Below are 15,000 nucleotides of genomic sequence, written 5' to 3' on the forward strand. Positions count from 1 at the left end.
TTCCCTCTCTTCCTTTTTTCTTATTCCTCGTTCACTCTCTTCCTTCTTTCTTATCCTTCATTCACTCTTCTCATTTTATCAACATTCTTTGTTATTGTATAATTTTTTTTCAGTAATAATTAACATTTCCATATTTAATTGCTGATCAAATAACCACCAGGATATAAAAAAAAAAAAAAAAAAAAAAAAAAAAAAAAAAAAAAAAATATATATATATATATATAATATTTTAATATATATATATATATATATAATATATATATATAATATAAAGTAAAAATAAAATATATGAAAGGGGTATGTCAATACATAAAAATTTAAAAAATCGTAAAAAAAAAAAGAAAAAAAAAAAAGAAAAAAAAAAAAAAAAGAAAAGAAAAAAAAAAAATTATTTATACATATATATATATAATATTATATATAATATATATTATATATATATATATATATAAAATTATTATATATTATATATTTGATAATTAAAAAAAAAACTATGATAAAACAAAATTGAACACGATTATTATTTTTATATAAAAAAAATATATATTATTATTATTATAAATTAATATATATTTCTTTTAAATTAAATATCAATAAATAAAACTGATTTTCTTTTTTGTGAAATTCTTATCATAAATGTATGATAATGATGATAATGATTTGAAAATGTTAATGATGGTGATGACGATATGACTTAATAAAAACAATCGAAATGCTGAGAAAAAAAAGGTATAATAAAATGTTTAAAAATAACGTGAAATAAAAATAATATATAATTTTAATAAAAAAATTATATAATAAAAATATAATATAAATAATTCATCATCATCATCATCATCTCATCATAAAAAATAAAAAATAATGATAATAAAAATAAAAATAAATTTAATAAAAATAAAAATTAAAATAATAATAATAATAAAATAAATGATAAAAACAAAAACAAAAAAATAAAATAAAAATAAAAATGACAATAAAAAAAAAAAAATAAAAAAAAGAAAAAGAAAACATAGAATAAAAAAAAAAAAAGAAATAAAAGTAAATAAAATAAATGAAATGAATTAAAATAAAAAAAAAAGAAAAGATAAAAAAAAAAATAAAAACAAAAAAAAAGTTTTAAAAAATTAATATGAAATGTTTTGAGGATGTGTTATGTGTGGTGTGATGATGAGATGATGATAGATGATGATGATGATGGAGATAATAATGATAAAATAATATTGAAAAAATAATGATGATAAAATAATAATATAATAATTAATATATCTAATAATAAAAAATTTTAAAAATAATAATTAATTTTCCCCCCCAAAATAATCTAATAATAATAAATAAAAATATGATAAAAATGCACCCAGTGGTTTTGCTCTGTGCAAAACATGGTTTACATGAAGGGCCGGGGAAAAATTGCGCAGCGGGCTGTGAGGGGAGACGGGGGAACAAGCCGTGGACGGGTTGGGTCTGCTCCTTGAAGACCTGTGTGTCCCCTTGTCTGATATTTTGTGTTGCCCTGTTATAAGCTTATCATGAGTGTGACATGCTGGTTTCCCCTGATTGTGCCTATAGAAAAGGTACGGGTAAAACTTGTGTTAAAAGGGAAAGACTTCATTTTTTTTTTATTTCGTGCCCTGCCTCCCCACTTGGCTTTTCCCTCTCGTGGTGTTCTGGGACCTGTGGTGCTCGGTCCCTTTTGGGAGCTGTTCATGCACGCCCCTGTGAATAGCACGCCGCCTGCCAGCCTCCTTGTGTTGGGGGCGGAGACGAGGTGGTCGCGTAACATTGGTTCGGAGTGGGATGTGATATTTGTCTGAGCGCCGATTTATCATGTCGTCCAAAAGATGGGCACCATGAGGGTGAGGAGGCTATGACTGGGGCGGGGCACAGTGAGGTGAAAGCCGAGCCAGAGGGACCTATCCTGCCATGCTGGCCAGTATAGGGAGGAATGGCAAAAGGGCAGAAGAGCGGGCACAAAGGGCAGAAGAAAGGCACAGGGGGCAACGAGCAGGCGCACCATCTCGTCGAGATGCGCAAGAAGGCAAGAAACCCCCCGACTTGTTGAGTGCTACAGAGAAAATTTTGCTCTTGAAGAGGAAACTCAGCAGTACACCGAAAAGGCCTAAAACCGTAAAGAGTGCTGTGGAGGAGGTGCAGACTCTGGGGGCGAGTTCGGGGCCCTGAGGGGGAAATGAAGGCGGAAGGCGGGGCACGAGGGATAACGTTGCAACAAGAAGGCAGACGAGGTTCTGGCAACGATGCCAGAGTGTCAGATTTTTTTTTTTTGGGGGGAGGGGGTTTTTTTTTTTTTTTTTTTTTTTTTTGGGGGGGGTCCCGGAACTGGGGAAGCCCCATCGGGAAACCCCTCCCTTGGTATAGGTGGCGGGAAACCGGACCCGGTCAAACCCCCCCGTTTCCTCCCTCACCCCCCCTTCCTCCCCTTCCCGGGGGTGTTGTTCCGGGACCATTCTCCACCCTGCCCCCCCTCGGCCTCCAAATTCTTAGGTTAAGCCAGCTGATACGACGGAAGGGGGCCGGGAGGCATATGTCGCCCAATTTTAAATCTGGATCTGCCCGGGCTTTGGAACCAGGAAGAGAAGGCCTGCAGCTGGGAACCGCTAAGGGGGCCCCCCGGGGGAAGTGTTGGCTGTAAACATGCCTCTTACCCAGCATGGCAGAGGGTTTGAAACGCCGTTTCGGGCACCACCACCAGGCGAGGGATATCGGGCCCCTTAAAAAGCGGACTCTGGCGTGGCAGACCTGTCCCCGTGGCGCAGGATATGGAGGCCTGGTAAAGGGGGTCGTACCCTGCGGCGCGGAAAGATGATTGTGGTCCTGGCTCGCGATTTCTTTGTTGATGCTTTTCAGGGCCACAGCTGCAATCTACTCAAGCAGGCAACCCTGAGGGCTTGCAGGGGCGCGGCGGGGCCTTGGAGTTCGAGGCCCTTTCCCGAAGGCAACGAGTGGCCTAGGGCCCTCTCACCCCCCCCGTGACCTCCGGGGGCCCGAAGGGTAAAGTGGAGAAGGGACATTGAGGAAGGGGAGTCCGGCACTTTCCCCGGCTTGTGTTGGGGGGTGCGGGGAGTAGGGCACAGACATAGTCAGGTCAGAGGAGCGGGACACGTCCTCTCAACCGGACGGATTCTGTCTTCCAGCATGCTGCAAGACTATGGTTTGGTCACCCTCCGATGCATGTCCAAGGGTAAGGAATGGTACAGGCGGAAAATCTGGGGAAGGGGGCCGAAACCCACCTTTTTTCGGTTTCCCCGGGGCCCCCACTTGGGGAACTGCTGTCGAAACCCGCACAGCAGGGGGGGGCTCAAGATTTGGAAAACCATCCGCCTCGTGGACACTGGGGCTGAGAAGACCCCGGCGGACTATTGTTGGGCCCCTATGCAATTCCAGACCACCCCAGAGACTGTTTGGGGTCACGGGGCATTGTGTGCAGCTCAAGGGGCCAGTGGAGGCTATATTGGCGTGGTCAGCACGGTGCGCGGCTGCCGGGATATGTGGGCCCTCTGGGAGCACGCTTGCTGGTGACCCCACCTGACCGAGTAAGGCGGTTCGACCTTGGCGGGAAACTGGGGAGGGTCACGGGGAAAATTGCCCCTTTCTTCCAAGGTTTGGGGTTTTGGGGAGGTTTACGGCTGAGCGACTGCACCTTTCCCCCCGGTAGAGTCTGAATCCGGGGGTGACTGTCAAAAGTGAGCTGAGTAAGGGGCCCCGTGGAGCCCATTTTAAAACCGCAGCTGGCTATGGCATAGCGGTTGGGGCGACCCTTTTTGACCAGGGGGGGGGTTAGTTTTCATGTTGTAGCTAACTTCTCCGATAAGGCCCAAAGGTGCCCGGTGCAAGCTGGGCCTTGTGAGGGAAATGGGGCGTCCAGAAAAGTCCCTCGGGGAGAAAGGGGTTGGTTGGTGTGGGGGCCCTTGCCTGACTTCCTCAAAGGGCTTGGGGCACCGGAGCACCGCTAAACCGATCGTCACACCCTGTTTTTCATATGCAATGTTTTGCAGGGTGACTTGGACCTGGGGCCCCCCAAAATTGGTGAAGCACCACATTAAAACCCGGGGGTATTTGCCCACAAAACCCCCCCCCACTATTGCCCAAACCGCGGAAAAGATGCGCGCCTGCTTTGAGGGCGGCCCGGGGGTGATTTTAACGGTCAGACAGTCCATGGGCATCAGCGGGATCCTGGTGAAAAAAAGGAGGCACACAAGCTTCTGTTGGACTACCGGGGGCTGAAAGACATACTATCAGGGCCATACCCATTGCCCAGATGATGCACACTCTGCTTTGGGGGGGGCCAGGTGGTTCTCCACACCGACCTGATCGGTTTTTCACCAGGTGGAGATGGCGGAAAGACAACCAAGCTGCCTTTCCTTTGGGGAAGGCCTGTGGCAATTCAACTCATGCCTTTGGTCCTGCAAAGCCCCGGTTGTTTCGAGCGTCTGATGGGGAGGGGATTGGATGGCCCGCAGTGGAAGCGGGATTTGTCCCCATTAAGAGTCCGTCTTCCGGAGCACCTTCGAGGGGGAGCGGGGCGGCTAAGGGAAATACTACCCGGGTTGAGGAAGGCCACCTCAAAATCAGCCCCCAAAAATGCTCGTGTTCCAGCATGAGGGGCCCTTTCTGGGGCTGTGTCAGTCAAGACGGTGGCGCCCGCCCAAGAAGGTGGCGGGGGGGAAAGTGGCCAGTTCCCCCCTGTGGCAGAATCGGACTACCTGGCCTGTGCACATACTACCCCCGCTTTTTCAGGACTTTCCCAGTGTTTGCGGCTCCCCTCCCCGACTTACCAAAAAAGGGGGTGCTTCCTGGGACAGGCGTGTCGTCTGCATTGACAACCCGAAGAAAGGCCCCCGAGGGGAAACACCAAACTTGCCCTTCCGGCCCAAGCTCCATACCTGTTGGACACTGACCTAGTGCGGAGGCATCGGGGGATTTTGTCCAGATAAGGACGGGAAAAAGTAGTCGTGGGCCCACTACATGCCCAAATTTTAGCAGGCCCGAACGCAAATATTGTGTGACAGGAAAAATTTCGCAGTGGGGAGATCCCGGCCTTTCCCCATCCTTACGGTCCGAGTTCCCATGCTGCCCTCATGGGTTTAAGTCGCTGAAAATAGCAGAGGGTCAGCTGGCAAGGGGGTTTGGGCGCCTTAATACAACTACCACACATCCACCGCCCGGGTCGTGTCCCTTGCAACGCTGACAGCCTGAGTCGACGCCCGTGTGAGGGGTGTTTTTCACACTGTGTCCAAAGGACTCTGATCCGTGGCCTCCGTCTGCGGTGCTGGAATATGCCACTAAAGGGATGATGGTGGCGTAAAGGCCCAAAGTGAGGGCTCTGACCTTGTCCCCTTTCCGGTGGCTTGAGACTCTCAGGGGGCGCCCCAGTTGGGGGGCCGTGGGTGTGGGGAGCCCACCAAAATGTCTGGTGGGCCAGTGGGAAACTTACGATGGACAAAGCGGTTTCTTAGTGAAACGCTGGGTGCTTAGTGAAGTGGACTGACCGTGGGTATTGTATACCCAGAGCCATGCGTGATGAGTTGCTGAGGGAATTACATGCCGGGGTTACCAGTGGGCCCCTTTGGCGAAAAAAGAACCTAGCCTCTCCGTCAACGCTTCTACTGGTGGGCTGAGAAAGGGTGTTCTAGTGGGGTAGACATGTGATTTGCAGTGCAAAGAGGGCCCGCTAAAAAACCATGCCCTTACGGGGGTACTTGTGGGAGACCATTAAAAGGGTGGGAATAGACATTCTGGTCCGCTGCCTCTCACGCCACAAGGGAACCCATACCTGTGCGGTAATGGACTATTTCTCAAGTGGCCTAGGCATTGCACTACCCAAACCCCGAGGGCCCAGCGTGGCTGGCATGTTAGTGAATGAATTCATTACCCTTTTGGTGTGCCTTCTGAACTGCACTCGCCAAAGCCGTGAGTTTTAGTCCGGGGTTCCGTGAGTGTTGCGAGCTGTTAGGGTGCCAAAACACGGACGACACCCTCCCTCCACAGTCCGAGGTAGGTGGGCAGTTTTAACCGTACCCTTGCCAACGTTAGCCAAATTTGCAGGGAAAATCAGGAACTGGGGCGTCAAGCTGCCCGCCATGCCAGGCCTCCGGTCTGCGTGCATGAGGTAACAGGGTTCACACCCGCCCCACTCATTTTGGCCGTGAGCTCGGCTACCAGTGGATTTTGGCCCAGGGGGGCCCCCGACGTGACCTTGCCAACTTCAAAATCCCGCTATGCATGGCACTGCAGGAGAACCTGGCGGAGGTGCACCGACGAGTGCGTGGCAAGCTCAACGTACCAGCCATGCATGAAGGAACCTATGACCCCGGGATAGGGGAAGTGAGGTACAACATAGGGGACAGAGTGGGCTGCTAACCCCGTCGGAACGAGGGCTCCCCGCCCCAAGCTACAGAGCCCCTGGGGGGGCCCTACACGGTGGGGTGCCCTCTTGATGTCCCTATCGAATTCGCAAGGGCGAAACGCCGTCTGTTGTCCACGTGGGCCGGTGTGCGTTACCATGGGGCCCGGAAGCTACTCCTGGGGGGATGGTGAAAAAGAAAATGAAGTTTTGCCCCATAGCGGGGATGAGGAAGGGGAGACGCTGACCGGGAAAAGAGGACGGCATTTGGCGGGGAGGGGGATGCGCAGACGTCTGGTGACCATGAGCCAGGCTTGGGGCAGGAGATACCCCTTTGGGGGCCCCTGCCAATCTACCGCCCCCCACCCTCCTCCAAAGACCCCCGCGAGAGCGAAGAAAACCGCGTGGATGAAAGATTTTTGTGTTTTTTGAGAAATGATTTTATTTAAATTTTTGTAGTTTTTTTTCAGTTTAGTAGAAGAGCAACGGGGCGCTGCTTGATAGGGGGGGTAGTCTACGCCTGGGTCTTTGTCTCTGTGCGAAAAATTGTTTCATGAAGGGACCTGGGCAACATGACGCAGCTGGCTTGAGCGGAGGGGCGGAGGGAAAAAGCCGTGAGGGAGTTGGGGGTGCTCCTTGAAACCTTTGGGGTGCCCTTGTGACTGAATTTTGTGTTGCCCTGTTATAACTGTACGTGCAGTGTGACATGCTGTTTCCCCCCGATTGTGCCTATAGAAAAAGTGTACGGGGAAAAACTTTGTTTTTAAAGGAAAGACTGTCATTTTTGTTTTTTTTCGTGCCCCCCTCGTCACTTGGCATTTCCTCTCGTGGTGTCCTGGGACGTGTGGGGCTGGTGCCTCTTGAGCTGTTCAGTGTTCACGCCCTGTATATAAAACGCCGTCTGCCTAGCCTGCCTTGTGTGTGGTGGCAGAGAGCGAGGCGCCCGTCCGTACAATAGTAATAATAATAACAAAATTGATAATTAAAATAACAATAATAATGATAGTAATGATGATAACAATGATAATGATAATAATAATCATAATAATGATAACAATAATAATAATAATAATGATAATAATAATAATAATGATAATGATAATATTCATACTAATAATAATAATATCATAATGTGAATACTAATAATCATAAATCTAATCATAGTATTGATAAAATAATAGTAATCTAATATCATAATAATAACAATTATGACAGTAATGATAATGATGTGATAATAATAATGATAATGATAATGTTAATAGTAATAGTGACAATAATGATTATTATAAAAAGCTGATAATAATAATAATGGTGGTGGGTGTGTGATTTGATGAGATAGATGATGATGATGATGATGATGATGTCGATGATGATGATGATGATGATGATGATATGATGATGATAGAGGGATAACAATAATGATAATATAGTAAAAAATAAAAAAAATAGTATTTACTACTACCACTATCTAATAATAATAATAATGATAATAATAATAATAATAAGTAATAATAATAATATGATAATCTAAAATAAAATAATAATAATAATGATAATAGAATGATAATAATATCAATATAATAATAATAAGAATGAAGAATGACAATATATTAGGGTCATCAATAATAATGGACAATGATTATAATAATACAATGATAATGATAAAATAATGATGACAATGATAATGATAAAATAATGATAACAGCAATAATGATGATGATAATAACAACATAATAAGAATAATAATGATGATAATAGTAGCCATAATGATAATAATAAGGATACTAATAATAATAATATCAACAACAACAGCCATAACAACAATAACAATAATTACAACAATGATAATAATAAGAATAATAATGATAATAATAATAATAATATAATAACGATAATAATAATAATAGAAAATCATCATAATAATATGAAATATAATAATAATAATGATGATATAAAGATTAATATACATACATTGTAATAAAAATGAGATAATGGATAATAACTATCGTATAATAAAGGTTAGTAGTAATTATAATGATGATACTATTATAATGATAAACTATAATGAGTAGATATGATAAAAATAATGACATGATAATAACAGTATATGATGATGATAATAATAATAGATAATAACAATAATATAATAATGATAATAAATAATGATAATATAACATAATGATAATGATATAATAAATGATAATATACTAATAAGAATAATTATTATTATTATTTTATTATAAAATATAACAATGATAATAATAATAATAATAAAAACAACACACCAACAAATCAACACTAATGGGAATAATATAATAATAAAATAATACGGGGGGGGGGGAGAATATAATATAATACTAATAATAGATAATATAATAATAATAATATAATAATATAATATATAATAATAATAATATATAATGAATATGATAATCAATAACAACTAATGTAGATTAATGAAATAGTAAATTGATTAATATTAATATTGGTAAGACAAGACAACAATTGATAATGTATATCAATAATATCATACTACTACTAATAATAATATTAATGGGTAAATGATACTACCATACTATTACTACTACAACTACTACAACAACAACAACAACACAACACAACAACAACAACAAAAGCAACACAGAATGATAATCATAATACTGATAATAATAATATAATTAATAATAATAATAATAATATTAATAATAATAATAATTAATAATATACTATAATATAATTATTATTTATTATTATTATATAACAATAATAATACTTGAATAATAATGATAATGATATGATAATGATATTAATAATAATAATAATACTGATAAATTCATTGAATCATCAATAATAATACTAATGAATACTATAGTTGAAATGATATCATGAATACTAATAATAATAATAATCATAATATAATAATAATAATATAATCAGGGTACGATGATCATAATAGAGAATATAATGATAATAATAAGAATAATAATGATAATACTAACAATAGCATCTAATTACAATACCAATGATAATAATAACAATAAATTTAATGATAGTAATAGGAGATAGTAATTATGATAAATAGTAATACCATAATGTAGTAAAATTAAAAATAATGACGAATAATTGATGCCTAGTGTGGGTAATCATACTATTCAATATTATGTTAGTAAGAAACAACCACCATAATGATATGATATTATAAATAATATCCCTCAATACTGCAACAATAAAATATAATGGTAATGCTAATAGTAATATGGATACTAATGATCATACCTATAATAAATAACTTAATAATATAATAATAATAAAAATGATAGTCACAACAACAACAATAATAATAGATAATAATAATAATAATAATAATAATAGTAATATATAATATAATAACATAGTAATAATACAATGGTAATGATAATGTAAATAATAATAATAATAACATAATAATAATAATGATAAAATAATAGTAAGATATATCAAAAAATGATAATGAGAACAATAATAATAACAACATAATAATCGTAATGCATAATGAATGATAACAATATAATATAATATAATATAAATAAGAATAATGATTACAATAACATTACGCTAATAATAATAACATAATGATAGTAATAAAGATAACAGAAATGATAATATTTAAATAATAATTTAATAATAATAATAATAATAATATAATAATAATATAATATAAATAATAATAATAATGATAATATAATAATAATAAAAATAAATAATAATAATAAATAATTAATAAATAAAATAATAAATAATAAAAAAATAAATATGATGATTAAAATAAAATTAAAAAGTATCATCAAATTTAATAAAATTAAAATAAAAAAATTATATAAAATTTTAAAAAAATACTTTTTTTCCCCCCTAGATTAATGTAAAAACAAAAAATTTAAATAAAATTGTAAAGGAAAAAAACAGTGATAATAAGAGGAAGTAATAATAATTCTAGTAATAATGGAAAATTATAGTATAGCATCAACGATGGTAATGCTTATGATAATAATAAAACCAAAGGTTATTTAGCGGATTTAGCAATTCAAATCCTAAGTTCAGATATACATAAGGCTATATTTTATGAAAGGCGGAATAATGCCAATGCTGCAATGATATTGATAAAATAACAAACCCCCCCTGACCAGGACTGACCTAGGTCACTCCAGGTATGAACCCGGGGACCAGCACTAAACTGTGGTAGATTTGTAAAGGTTGTTTAAAAAAACATATGCTCATGCTAGTTATTCATGAGAAAATAAGTATCATATCAAAAGCAAAATCAAACACCAAAAATAATCCCGTGTTCACACTATATATATATTTTTTTAATAAGACGATTTTTTTAATAAGACCTTCACACTTTTTGCGCGTCCTCGAATGGTAGTTCCGACTCTGCTGCTTGTCACACTTTATACCCTTTTATATGGGATCCAAAATCATTCTTTAACAGTTTGCAAAAATTAAGTATGCATCTTACATACTTTATGTTGTGGTTTCGTTTACATATTAATGTAATGTATATAGTCTTAAAGCCAAAAAATACATATGAATGTAAAGTTTTTACATTGTAATAAGATTGTACAAAGAAACCCAAGTCCAAACCCCAAAAAACAAATCACCATATTTACCTTATAGAGGGTAAGTGAAAATCTCCCAAAAGTCAAGCGGCGACCTCGCTCTGGCACTTATTATCTGGTTTTCCTTTCGCTCAGCTCCCGGGAGTGCTCGCTTCCGCCAACACTTACCTTCGCCCCCTTAGCAATGTACAGGGCCCTAGGGAACAAAACGTAAAATACACAACACACACACAACCACACACACACACACACACACACACACACACACCAACACACAAACACAAACACACCACCACAATTTCACACCACCACACACCACACACACACACCACACACACAACACACAAAACACACACCCCACACACACACTATATATATATATATATAATATAATATAATATATATATATATAATATATATACACACACAAACAACATACACACACACCACAACACACACACCACACCACAACACACACACCACCACACAAACACACCACAACACACACACACCCACAAAAATACACACACACACACACACACACACACAACCCACAACCACACACACACACACCACACACCACAACAACACAACACAACACCACACACACAAACACACACCATTATATATATATAATATATATTATATATATATATAATATAATATATGTAGTATATATGTATTATATGTAATTATATATATATATATATGTATATATATATATTATAAAATATATAATATATATAAAATATTTAATATATAATATATATATATATTATATATATATATATGTATAATATTATATATTATATATAAAATATATATAATAATATATTTTATATTTTATATATAATATATATATAATTATATAACACACATATTATACACACACACACGCGTTAATGCATGTCTGTGTGTATGTATGTATGTATGCAGTATGTATATACATAGCCATCCCGGTTGTCACTAAATATGTCCAAATTCTCTTCCGTTCCGGCAGTCGATCAGCGCTCGCTTCGCTGTTATCACTAAGACCATTTTTACGATTTCCCCTCAGACGCTGGAGGTCAAAAGAGCACGTTTCTTCTCCGTCGCCATTGTTCGCAGGTCGCCGTCAGGATGAGACCGAAGATAGAACACGCAAGGGCGGCACTCTTAAATGAAATGCACAGCAGTATAGTTTTTTTTGGGTATTTTAAAAATAAAGTGAAATAGAAGAGGTAGTGTAATAAGATGAATAATAAAGTATGATAAGGAGGGTAGGAAATTGATTAGAGACGAGGGGTTTGGGCAAAATAATATTTTGTTGTGAAGACCATTTTTGTATATTTTGGAGTTAATGGGTAGAAAAAAGGTTTGTAGAGTTTTTGGAGGATCGGTGTAGGTAATAAAGAAAATTAGAAGTCGAGTAGATTTTTTTAAGGGTGGGGGGTTACTTTATTAGTAAAGTGGTAAAATTTAAAAGTTCTTGGTTAAAATTAAATATGTTAAATAAGGGGATGAAGAAAAGATAATTAGAAGATAGATAAAAGGGTGGATAGAAGATAGTAGATAGTTTTGGGTTTGATAGATAGATAGGTAGGTGGTAGTAATAATAATAATAGAAAATAATAGAAGTGGAAGGGTAGATAATAGATAAAAAAAATTAGTAAAAGATAGATAGATAGATGATAGTAGATAGATAGAAGATGATGAAGGTGGGTGGGTTAGATAGAAAAAGATAGTGAAGTAGATAGATAATAGAAGGAGGAGGGAAAGGGGGGGGGAATGGGGGGAAAAAGAAAATTATAAATTTTAAAAAATTTTTGAAAGAATATTTTATGGGAGCGACATTTTTGAGGGTGGGGTTAAAATTGAAGTTTGGGAGGTAATCGTTTTTTTAAAAGGGTGTTGAGGGGATTTGGCGGGATGTAGTTTTTTTATGATGATGAATGTTTAGGGGATAGATAGTTTTTAAAAGTGATTGGGGAGGTTTGGTTTTAATAATTTTAAGAAATGAAGAAGGGGAAAAAGAAGATAAAAATAGAGGAGGTTAGGGAAGAAAAATAAAGAAGAGAGAGAGGGGAGAAGAAAAAGAAAAGGAAAAAGGAAAAAAGGAGAAGAAAAAGGGAAGAAGAAAAGAGAAGAAGGGAGAAAGAAAGAGATAGAAGAAGAAGAAGAGACAGAGAGAAGAGAGAGAGAAAAGGGGGGGGAGGGAAGAAAGAAAAAAAAAAGGGAAAGAAAGGGGGGGGGAAATAAAGGGAGGATGAGAAAGGAGGAAAGAGAGGGGGAAGGCGAGGAGGAGGAGAGAGAGGGAACAAGAAGGAAGAGAGGAAGAAGAGCGGGAAGGAGGAAAAAGAAAGACAGGGAAAGAGGAGGAGGGGGGGAAAAAAGAAGAGAGAGAGAAGGGAAAGAGAGAGAGAGAGAGGAGAGAAGAGAGAGAAGAGAGAGAAGAAGAGGAGAAGGGGGAGAGGGGGGGGGGGGAGAGAGGAGAGAGAAAGAGAGAGAGAGAGAGAGAAAGAGAAGGGGAGAGAGAGAGAGAAAAGGGGAGGGGGGAGGAGGAAAGAGAGAGAGAGGGGGAAGAGAGAGGAGAGAGAGGAGAGAGAGAGAGGAGAGAGAGAGAGAAGAGAAGAGGGAAAAGGAGAGAGAAGAGGGAGGGGAAGGGAGGGAGGGGGGGGAAAAGGGGAAAAAGAAAAAACAGAAATGAGAGAGGAGAAAGGAAAGGGGAAAGGGGGAAGAGAAAAAGGGGAAGAAGAGGAGATGGGGAAAAAGGGGAGAGAAGGATTTGGAAAGGGGGAAAAAACGGGAAAGAAAAGGAAAGATAAAAAAAAAGAGGGGGAAATAAGGGGGAAAAGGGGGGAAAGGGAAAAAAAAGGGAGAAGGAATGAAGGGATGAAAAGGGAAAAGGATGGAAAGGGGGGAAAAAAAGGGAGGAAGGAGAATGAAATAAAAGGGAAAGGGGGAAAGGGAGGGGGAAAAAAGGGGGAGGGAAGGGGGGGGAGGACTTTTAAAAGGGAAAAGGGGGGAAAAAAAGGGGAAAGGGGAAGGGGGGAAAAGGGAGGGGGGAAAAAACAAAAGGGAGAAAGGAGGGGGGAAGGGGCCCCCCCCCAAAAGGGGCCCCCCCTTTTAAAAGGGGCCCCCCCTTTTACCCCCAAAAAAAATTTTTTTTAAAAGGGGGGTTTTTAAAAAGGCCCGGAGGGTTTTTAAAAGGAAAAAGAAAAAAGAGAAAAAAAAAAAAAGAAAAAAAAAAGAGAAAAGTTGGAAGGGGAAAGAGAGGAAAGAGAAGAAAAGAAAAAGAAGAAAAAAAGAAAAAAAAAAAAAAAAAAAAAAAAGGGGGGGGGGGAGCAAATTGGCGACCCCAAGTCCACGCTCCAAGAGGATGAAGGCTAAAAGGGATCGGTAAAAGGGAACAGAGGCCCACAGGAATTCCTCCGCCCGGCATTCCCCGAAGCAAACCCTAAAACCCAAAATGGCCTGCTCTCTTAGGGGGACTGGGGGGTTGCCCCAGAATAAAACCGAACTGTGGGGGCCCCTTTACTCCGGGAAATACTTAAAAACTTTGGGGGATGGGGAGGTTAAAAATTGCAAAAAGGGAGGGAGGGAAAAAGGGGGGCAATCAAAAGGAAGGCCCTTTGGGGGGCAAAGGGGCCGCAAAGGGGGGGGAACAGGGGGGGGCCCCATAATTATCCCGCCCCGCGGAGCATGGCCGTGGTATTTTTTGGTCTTAAATTGGCCCCCACTTCCCCCCCGGGGGCTTTCCCCCCAAGTTCCCCCTCTAAATTCTCTAAAATTAATTTTTTTTCCAGATTATCCAAAAAGAATTTCTAATTCTAACCGTTTATAATTTTTTTAAAAGAAAATTATTTAAAACCTTAAAATTTCCCTTCTTTTCTTGGGGTTATTTCCGCCCCCTTCGGGGGAACGTGACATAGAAATTTTTTTTTTAAAATAAAAGCCCTTGGAAAATTTCCCCCCCTCCGTCCCCCCTCCGGGGAGCAGTCCCTTTGGGGGAGGAAGGAAATGGGTAGGGGACCCTCCCCAATCCCCACATTATCTCCCTCCCTGTCT

This window comes from Penaeus monodon, chromosome 9 (genome assembly GCF_015228065.2).
Source record: "Penaeus monodon isolate SGIC_2016 chromosome 9, NSTDA_Pmon_1, whole genome shotgun sequence".
Lineage (NCBI taxonomy): Eukaryota > Metazoa > Arthropoda > Malacostraca > Decapoda > Penaeidae > Penaeus > Penaeus monodon.